The following is an 11,006-nucleotide window of genomic DNA, read 5'->3' on the forward strand; positions in this document are numbered from 1 at the left end:
GGCCAGATTTTCATAAGAGTTCAGCACGTGGTGCTTTGAAATCCGGTCACAAGTGTCACAGTGGGAGCTGCACTCTTTCAGAAGTCTAGCCCCAGGACCACATTGACAATTTGCACCAAGTCTCCCACTGTTCTGCTACCACTAGTGATGGTTGGAATGCTAGCGTTCACCCCAGGTTGCCTAGACCTGCTCTGAGCAGGGCAAAACCAGGCTGGGGATTTCACACTGTGCCGAGTACCATAGAATCATAGAATATCAGGGTTGGAAGGGACCTCAGGAGGTCATCTAGTCCAACCCCCTGCTTAAAGCAGGACCAATTCCCAACTAAATCATCCCAGCCAGGGCTTTGTCAAAGCCTGGCCTTAAAAACTTCTAGGGAAGGAGATTCCACCACCTCCCTAGGTAACGCATTCCAGTGTTTCACCACCCTCCTAGTGAGAAAGTTTTTCCTAATATCCAACCTAAACCTCCCCCACTGCAACTTGAGACCATTACTCCTTGTTCTGTCATCGGGTACCACGGAGAACAGTCTAGATCCATCCTCTTTGGAACCCCCTTTCAGGTAGTTGAAAGCAGCTATCAAATCCCCCCTTGTTCTTCTCTTCCGCAGACTAAACAATCCCAGTTCCCTCAGCCTCTCCTCATAAGTCATGTGTTCCAGACCCCTAATCATTTTTGTTGCCCTCCGCTGGACTCTTTCCAATTTATCCACATCCTTCTTGTAGTGTGGGGCCCAAAACTGGACACAGTACTCCAGATGAGGTCTCACCAATGTCGAATAGAGGGGAACGATCACGTCCCTCGATCTGCTGGCAATGCCCCTACTTATACATCCCAAAATGCCATTGGCCTTCTTGGCAACAATGGCACACTGTTGATTTATATCCAGCTTCTCGTCCACTGTAACCCCTAGGTCCTTTTCTGCAGAACTGCTGCCTAGCCATTCGGTCCCTAGTCTGTAGCGGTGCATGGGATTCTTCCGTTCTAAGTGCAGGACCTCTGCACTTGTCCTTGTTGAACCTCATCAGATTTCTTTTGGCCCAATCCTCTAATTTGTCTAGGGCCTCTGTATCCTATCCCTACCCTCCAGCGTATCTACCTCTCCTCCCAGTTTAGTGTCATCTGCAAACTTGCTGAGGGTGCAATCCAGACCAGCCTCCAGATCATTTATGAAGATATTGAACAAAACCGGCCCGAGGACCGACCCCTGGGGCACTCCACTTGATACTGGCTGCCAACTAGACATGGAGCCATTGATCACTACCCGTTGAGCCCAACAATCTAGCCAACTTTCTATGCACCTTATAGTCCATTCATCTAGCCCATACTTCTTTAACTTGCTGGCAAGAATACTGTGGGAGACCTTGTCAAAAGCTTTGCTAAAGTCAAGGAACAACACATCCACTGCTTTCCCCTCATCCACAGAGCCAGTTATCTCGTCGTAGAAGGCAATTAGATTAGTCAGGCATGACTTGCCCTTGGTGAATCCATGCTGACTGTTCCTGATCACTTTCCTCTCCTCTAAGAGTTTCAGAATTGATTCCTTGAAGACCTGCTCCATGATTTTTCCAGGGACTGAGGTGAGGCTGACTGGACTGTAGTTCCCAGGATCCTCCTTCTTCCCTTTTTTAAAGATGGGCACTAAATTAGCCTTTTTCCAGTTGTCCGGGACTTCCCCGGATCGCCATGAGTTTTCAAAGATAATGGCTCTGCAATCATATCCGCCAACTCCTTTAGCACTCTCGGATGCAGCGCTGGACTTGTGCTCGTCCAGCTTTTCTAAATAGTCCCGAACCACTTCTTTCTCCGCAGAGGGCTGGTCACCTCCTCCCCATGCTGTGCTGCCCAGTGCAGTAGTCTGGGAGCTGACCTTGTTTGTGAAGACGGAGGCAAAAAAAAGCATTGAGTACATTAGTTTTTTCCACATCCTCTGTCACTAGGTTGCCTCCCTCATTCAGTAAGGGGCCCACACTTTCCTTGACTTTCTTCTTTTCGCTAACATACCTGAAGAAACCCTTCTTGTTACTCTTAACATCTCTTGCTAGCTGCAACTCCAGGTGTGATTTGGCCTTCCTGATTTCACTCCTGCATCCCCGAGCAATATTTTTATACTCTTCCCTGGTCATTTGTCCAATCTTCCACTTCTTGTAAGCTTCTTTTTTGTGTTCAAGATCAGCAAGGATTTCACTGTTAAGTCAAGCTGGTCGCCTGCCATATTTGCTATGCTTTCTACACATCGGGATGGTTTGTCCCTGTAACCTTAATAAGGATTCTTTAAAATACAGCCAGCTCTCCTGGACTCCTTTCCCCCTCGTGTTATTCTCCCAGGGGATCCTGCCCATCAGTTCCCTGAGGGAGTCAAAAGTCTGCTTTTCTGAAGTCCAGGGTCTGTATTCTGCTGCTCTCCTTTCTTCCCTGTGTCAGGATCCTGAACTTGACCATCTCATGGTCACTGCCTCCCAGGTTCCCATCCACTTTAGCTTCCCCTACTAATTCTGAAGCTTTCCAATTCTAAAGCTTCAGTTCTGAAGCTTAATCCACAATACCTCCACAGAGGGATTTCAAATTTAGCAGGCTTCATTTCCATCAGCTAGGAACTGGGCATACCATATTTGCAGCCCAGACACTGCTTTCTTGAACTCACAGAATCAATTTGCACAGCATTTTCAGAGAAAGGCAAATGGAACAAAGAGGCAAATCTGCATTATACCTCTAGAAACCGCACTGAAGCTAAAGGGATTACCCTGCTGGAAGTCAAGGGGTAAAACCTGGTTCCCTTTCAACACACAGGCTGAGCAGGCAGGATGACTCAGCAGAAAACAAGAGCCTCACAAGGTCTTTTCCTCAAGGGATAAGGATAACAAGAAGTGCCAATTGATTGCTCTTTTTTCTGAGCACCTGTATAAGGAAAAGACAGCAGTTGAGTTAGAGTTAACCTGTTGTTCACCAAAAGCCAGGTCATTCCTTTGCATTCTGTTTTATATGCTGAGACAAGACCTTTTAGCGAAATATTACCTTTAAAAAAAAAAAGGGCAAGGGGCACTGTAGAGACAATATTAAGCCTGCCAGTTGAAAACAGAAGCTAGAAGGGCCCGTGTGGCTCTTTTTAAAATAAACACTGCACTTCTAAGTCTTTTGTTGCATAGTGCTCTTCAATGCATCTAGCACTTGCATATCTAGAGGAAGCAGTATCTAGTGGTTACACTACAGGGTTGGGGTTTACAAGTTCCCAGGCTTGGCCATCACTGGGAGAGCCTGGGCAAGTCCTTTAGCCTCTTTGCCTCAGTTTCCCCATGTATGTAATGTGGATAATATCTTCCTGCCACACAGAGGTGTTGTGAGAGTTATGTAATTGAAGAATGCAACAAAAAAACAAACAAACCACAACCAAAAAACACCAAAATGAGACCCTCTTAGGGAAGATACTACAGAAGGGTAAAGTAAACGTATCATGAGTTTAGATAGTTTGCAAAATCCCATTAATTTTCATTTACCCAACTTGGTAGCATCGGACAGTTTTTCTCACTGCTGTTCAGTGGCCTATAGGAAGCAAGTTTGCGGCCTCTCAGTCTAATTCCTGGTGGTGGTTTTTGGGTTTGTAAACCTGTCCATCACAGGTGGCATGAGTTATTCCCTTTGCTGACAGCCTCCACAGGGAGGCCAGTGACCGACAGGGCCCACTTATCCCTAGAGATAAGAGGGCACTATGGAGAAAGCCTGCATGGAGTTACCTGTTTTGTGGTTAGACACAGGACTTCATTCTCCAGGATTCAAATAGGCGAGCACCTCTTACCAAAATGAGATTCATTACAAAGACACAAAGCCCCACACTGGTAATGCTTACCTTGTAACAGGTTCTTCCACTACCAACCTGATGAATCCTCTGGCTTCATATTGTTGCCCCTTGGCCAAGTGGTAGCAGATTTCTGGTGTCTTGGAGGTCGGTTTCCTGCTTGCAGTAGAAACTAATGATAGGAAAACAGGTATTTTCTTAGTGTATTTTCTACATTTATCAAGTGTGCACAAGTCCTAGGGAGAGGAGTTAAATCTGGCTCTTAAATAAACCAAGCAAGCTCATAACCTAGTACTACCAAGGGGTAGGTTTTGCAGTGAAGAAGCTGTTAGAAGCGTCTGTACATCAAGCCTTGAAATGGTTTTGAGCACCATCTGCTGTCATCCCTAAATAATGCAACTCTGAATGGGCTATCAAACCAGCCCTTCGCTTTCTACAGAGACACACGCACCACCTGCCACTTCAGAGTTACACGATGCCAAAGGTACCCCCGACTCCACCGAAACTATACCAATGGAGCGACGCTGGAGATTAGTTTGTCTCACTACTTCTAGAGCACTTGCTGTGTGTACTCTCAGAGCTACAATGTCCACACCTGGTGAATGGCGATAGCACGATGCCTTGTTACATTACATACAAATAGTGCCCTAATGTGTGTTGTAAAAAGTATGAAGTGGCAAGACAGCAGGTAATAATAGATGGTGTCCATTATAGAGAACGGTGGGGTGCAGATAGCGTGTGCTGGAAAAATTAGCATCTAACAGGAAGAGAAACATGGAGGCGAGACCTTTACCAGTTATCAAGGCTTAAGGTAGGCTGGGCAGCCTGGAGTCACAGACCCCTCTCAAGGAGCCCTGGGGGGTTTAGTTGTTGGCAAGGAGGCACATGGCCAAGCATCATGCTACACTTTCTGACTAAGGAACACAGAGTGCAGAATAAGCCATCTCCAACTTGGGGTGTTTTCCTGCTCTCGCTAGGCTGTGCGTCATGCAAAGTAGGAATGTTTTTGGGGTGGGGGTGACCTGAGACATGCACTTTAAGATTTCAGATTCAGAACTAATCTTAGGGGTTCATTCTGTTTGTTTTTCCTTCTGAGATTGGAGTGGAAACAGCCCTGACAGTTTGTTCAACCCCTTCTCTAGGAGGGGACGCACACAGCGGAGTCCCAGATTGGGCTGCAATACCAAGACTCCAGGGGCCCGGCTCGGTCAGGGAATAGGACACAGGACCTTTCACCTCTAAATGCCAGCGCCAAATGTGACCCTGGGGAGAGTCACATTCCCATCTGATGCCATCTCACTCCACGTCCCAGAGGAAGTGATCCCACAGCTGCAGACTGACAATTGGCATTAGCTACCCCTCACTTGCAGCCTCAGCTGACACACCAAGGGCTGAATGGCTCACAAAGAGCGGCCTTCCCTCTCCACCCCCCCTTAGAAAGGGCTCCTCCAAGGCAGGGGAAGGTGCATTGGCTGGACACAGCAACCACGAACCCCTAGCAGGAGATAGGCGCACGTAGTCCTCCATTCCTCACCCATGTGTGACCAAGCCACTTGCTACACCACCCCACCCAGACCCCCATGATCCTAACTAAATTTGAGAAACAGGAGATGAGGGACTTGGTTCACAGAGGACTCTGGCCAGCTCAGGCAGCTGGGAAGAGCATCTCAGGAGGACACACCACAAAGACATCCTGCTCCATAGACAGAGGGGGGTCCTGAGATCACCTGGGCACCACTCAGAGGATAGAGTGAGTGTTACTGCATCGCTTATTCACCAGCTGTTCAACAGGACTGCCCGGAGCACATTGGGTCCCAGGCCTAGACCCAAGGCCAAAAAAAGCAGCATGAGGCTGAAGAATCAGTGACCATTTCCACTTCCCACTCCATATGAGCCCTCCAGCCTAACTGCGTGCCTGACTCCACTGGGAAGCTAGGAGTTGGGGCTTTTGCAGAGCTCACCCCCAGCCAGTCACAACACATCAGACCTCTAGGGCACATAAGCTTTCCCCTTCCCAGGCCCTCCAGCTCAAAGATAGCTCCAAACCTCTGGAGCTTGCTGATCCTCTCCAACTTACCAATGGCAGCTACAATCTGCAGATCCAATCAGAGCAGCAGTCTCAGCAAAGCACTTTCTATAAGTCAGAGATACACACAAGCACCAGGACAATTCAGGCAGATGCTGCAGGCAGTTTCCCCACAGTTACATACACACATGTGGGAGGTACTACAGAGAGAAGGGACTAGGCCTCTGGTCCACATCTCTCTAGACCAGGTCATTGACCAGAATGAGTCAGTTTCTACGAGCCTAGCTCTTTGAGCCCCATACCCTGAATTCTCTGACTGGAGTAGGAAATGCTGAACCCTTGGAAAGCAGGTTGCAGAGTAGGAACCATGTTTGTTTGTATCCGCAAAAAGAAAAGGAGGACTTGTTATTATTTATTTATTTGAGCATAAGCTTTCGTGAGCTACAGCTCACTTCATCGGATGCATTCATGTCTCTGCAGAAAGAATGGCTCTAAAGCACCTGTGCTTAAAGGAGGATGTAGCTCCCTACTGAGGCACACAAAGGTGAGCCTATAGGTAGATTGAGAAGGTTCTTACAGGAGCACCATGCCCGAGTAGGAAGGGGTTCCAAGGAAATCCCCTTGGATTGGGTTTATACTCACAGTCAATATCAACAAGACCAAATAGTTGCTTACGCTGTATGGGCAATATTTCTCAGGGCTTCAGTTTCCCCCCAGTCCAATCAGCAGATCACACTCTGCTCCCAGAACCAGGAAAGGAACCCAGGAGTCCTGACTTCCACTCCCCTACTGCTTTTGCTTGTAGGCCATACTGGGCCATGATCTGAGCAGCACATCTATGGAAGCACTAGATCCTAGGAGAAGAAAGGCTAAAGGGATTTTCCTTCAAACCAAAGAACATGTCAGCCTGTGAGACATAAGCATAACTAACATAGAATCATAGAATCATAGAATATCAGGGTTGGAAGGGACCCCAGAAGGTCATCTAGTCCAACCCCCTGCTCAAAGCAGGACCAATTCCCAGTTAAATCATCTCAGCCAGGGCTTTGTCAAGCCTGACCTTAAAAACCTCTAAGGAAGGAGATTCTACCACCTCCCTAGGTAACGCATTCCAGTGTTTCACCACCCTCTTAGTGAAAAAGTTTTTCCTAATATCCAATCTAAACCTCCCCCACTGCAACTTGAGACCATTACTCCTCGTTCTGTCATCTGCTACCATTGAGAACAGTCTAGAGCCATCCTCTTTGGAACCCCCTTTCAGGTAGTTGAAAGCAGCTATCAAATCCCCCCTCATTCTTCTCTTCTGCAGGCTAAACAATCCCAGCTCCCTCAGCCTCTCCTCATAACTCATGTGTTCCAGACCCCTAATCATTTTTGTTGCCCTTCGCTGGACTCTCTCCAATTTATCCACATCCTTCTTGTAGTGTGGGGCCCAAAACTGGACACAGTACTCCAGATGAGGCCTCACCAATGTCGAATAGAGGGGAACGATCACGTCCCTCGATCTGCTCGCTATGCCCCTACTTATACATCCCAAAATGCCATTGGCCTTCTTGGCAACAAGGGCACACTGCTGACTCATATCCAGCTTCTCGTCCACTGTCACCCCTAGGTCCTTTTCTGCAGAAATGCTGCCTAGCCATTCGGTCCCTAGTCTGTAGCTGTGCATTGGGTTCTTCCGTCCTAAGTGCAGGACCCTGCACTTATCCTTATTGAACCTCATCAGATTCCTTTTGGCCCAATCCTCCAATTTGTCTAGGTCCTTCTGTATCCTATCCCTCCCCTCCAGCGTATCTACCACTCCTCCCACTCCAGAACTCCAAATGAAAAGCAACATACATCCTAAGGACCATCCCCAATGCAGCAACTAACAGAAATCAAAACAGCAAACATCTTCTAGCTTTAATTTCCTTATTTCCTTATTCACCCCACTATTCTATCTATCTCTCCCAATTTCATATTCAGCTACCCTACCCATGCAGTCTGTATTTTAAGGGCACCAGAGGCTTCTGCTTTCCCAGCATGCTCTGCTGTTTGTTTTTAAAAAGCCTCAGCTGGCTACTAATGCCTGCTTTTCAGCTATGAGAAACATACTTGTTAGGAGCAGATTCCTAATCTTCTGTCTGCTAGCCTCCAGGAAAAGGGGAGGGTCCATTCCAGAGCCTTAGCATAACAAAAGTCTAGCTTATTATGCCCTGATTTATCCCCCAACAATAACTTGCCCAGTCAGGCAAACTACAATCCAGAGCTGAGACCAGCACCTCAAGGAAGGGCTTCCATTCCCACTCAGCTTCTCTAACCATTAGGCACAGCTCTCCCAGGGCTTTAACAATTAGATGACCCTCTCTTTAAGGGGGGAAGAGAGCTAAGGTGGGAGGCTATCGTGGAAAGTGTCAGACACCTGGGTCTAATGGACATCGTCAGCTTCAACTATGAGAAAAAGAAAAAATATGCTCTGTAGCTCATTAGCAATGCCCTGAGACATGCGGGCCTGCTGTAAGTGCTATTGTTACTCCTTCAGGAATGAGTCTTACCTTCTCAGTGTTCAGTTTATTCAATCAAGTTCTGAGCACTTGGGAGCTCACACAAGCAGGGTCTTTCAGAGGCTCGTTCACCTGCACATCCACCAATGTGATATATGCCATCATGTGCCAGCAATGCCTCTCTGCCATGTACATTGGCCAAACTGGACAGTCTCTATGTAAAAGAATAAATGGACACAAATCAGATGTCAAGAATTATAACATTCATAAACCAGTCGGAGAACACTTCAATCTCTCTGGTCACGCAATTGCAGACATGAAAGTTGCGATATCACAACAAAAAAACTTCAAATCCAGACTCCAGCCAGAGACTGTTGAATTGGAATTCATTTGCAAATTGGATACAATTAACTTAGGCTTGAATAGAGACTGGGATTGGCTAAGTCATTATGCAAGGTAACCTATTTCCCCCTGTTTTTTCCTACCCCCCTCCCAGACGTTCTTGTTAAACCCTGGATTTGTGCTGGAAATGGCCCACCTTGATTATCACACACATTGTAAGGAGAGTGGTCACTTTAGATAAGCTATTACCAACAGGAGAGTGGGGTGGGGGGAGGTATTTTTTCATGCTTTGTGTGTATAAAAAGATCTTCTACACTTTCCACAGTATGCATCCGATGAAGTGAGCTGTAGCTCACGAAAGCTTATGCTCAAATAAATTGGTTAGTCTCTAAGGTGCCACAAGTCCTCCTTTTCTTTTTGTGAATACAGACTAACACGGCTGTTACTCTGAAACTTCCCCTCTCTGGACACACTGGCAATCTCCTCCATGTGTTGTTTTCAAGTATCCTTCAGACAATCAAGTGCTGCACCCTGCTCTGAAGGGACAATTCCCATTAATCAAAATATAAACAATAAAACAAGTATACACACAACATCCAAATTCATTCATTGCAGAGGAGGGATAGCTCAATGGTTTGAGCATTGGCCTGCTAAACCCAGGATTGTGAGTTCAATCCTTGAGTGGGGCCATTTAGGGATCTGGGGCAAAAATTGGGGATTGGTTCTGCTTTGAGCAGGGGGTTGGACTAGATGACCTCCTAAGTCCCTTCCAACCATGATATTCTATGTCTTAATACGGTGTTTTCCAATACAAATCATTTAAACAATTACAATCATTCCAAGGGCCTCACAGTCACTTAAGAGAGGCCAAAAGTATGGTCTACTTCAGCAGTTCTCAAACGGTGGGTCAGGACCCCAGAGGGTCAGGGGTCGCCAGTGCAGGCATTAGACTTGCTGGGGCCTGGGGCCGAAGCCAGAGCCCCATTGCCTCGGACCAAAGCCCAAGAGCTTCAGCCCTGGGCGGCAGAGCTCAAGCTTCAGTTTCAGCCCTGAGCAGTGGGGCTGAAGCCCATGGGCGGCGGGACTCGGGTAGGCTCAAGCTTTGGTCCCCCTTCCTGGGGTCATACAGTCATTTTTGTTGTCAGAAGGGGGTCGCGCTGCAATGAAGTTTGAGAACCCCCGGATTAGTGGTTAGGACAGTGACTAACAGGAGTGTCAAGATTTGGCACATTCATTCTGAAAGGCAGTATAAGTCAGTGGATGAGACTTGGTGCCGGCATATTAGGAAGCTGCCTGAAGTGACCTTATGCAGCCTCTCAGTTACTTTATTTGTAAAATGGGGAAATGATACTTGTCTCCCTCCTGGAGCTGGGATGCCAGGCCTTACCAGTAAGAAGGGTTGTGGCCTCCACAGAAATGTTAACCGGAGTCAGTCAGTAGAGATGAGACTAGAACCTCTCTCTTCTTGCAGCCCCTTCAGCCCAGCACTCCACCGTGGAGGAACACCAGCTCCCTGACACTCTACCTCCCCCCTTCCCAGGAGGCGGAAGCTCCCTGTGAATGGGGTTGGTGTGGAGGGGCAGGAAGGGGAGCGAGGACCGGGCACAGAGACTCGGTGGGGTTGGTTTACTTGGCTGCCTGTGGTGCATGTGTACACAGGGTGTGTGGAAGTCGCTCTGCTTCTGCCTTGCCCTGGGGGATGCGGCCTGGGTTTGCATAGGCCACAACTCCCTCGTCGGCTGGCACGCTGTGGTGTACGTGTCTGGAGTTTGTGCATAAATCCTGCTGGCTCGGGCAGACCCTGTGGCCTGTTGTGTGTTCAGGAGGAGTGAATTCCTCTCCTCCGTGGCGTGGTGTGTGGTAAGCCTGTCTGCATCACACTCTGTGATACACATGTGGACGAGGGGGCGTTATGTGTGTAAACCCCTTTCTCTACAGCATGGGTGCGAGCAGGGACATAAAGATCTCTGTGTAAACCCCCTCTATCTCGGGCACACTCAGCAGGGTGGGTGTGTAAATCGCTCTGTCTCGGGCACACTCAGCAGGGTGTGTCATAGCTGCAGGAAGGAGGGGTGCTGCGGCACCCCCTGGCTTAAAATGGTTTCCATTAGATACAGGGTTTGCACTTTGGTTCAATGGCTCTCAGCCCCCCCACTATAAAAACTGTCCCAGTGCCCCTGGAGTGTGTGCAAGCCGTGCTGTGTCTGCACACTCAGCAGCATTGGGGTGTGTAGGTGTGTAAGCACGGCTCTATTTGCAAGCCTTGGGGGGAGTGTGCAAGCCTCACGATCTCTGGCCCTGCACGCGTGTGTAAGGCCCACCGTCTCTGGAACACTCAGCCGTGTGTGCAAGTCCCGCCCCG

This window comes from Lepidochelys olivacea, assembly GCF_965140295.1.
Source record: "Lepidochelys olivacea isolate rLepOli2 genome assembly, chromosome: 27".
Classification (NCBI taxonomy): Eukaryota; Metazoa; Chordata; order Testudines; family Cheloniidae; genus Lepidochelys; species Lepidochelys olivacea.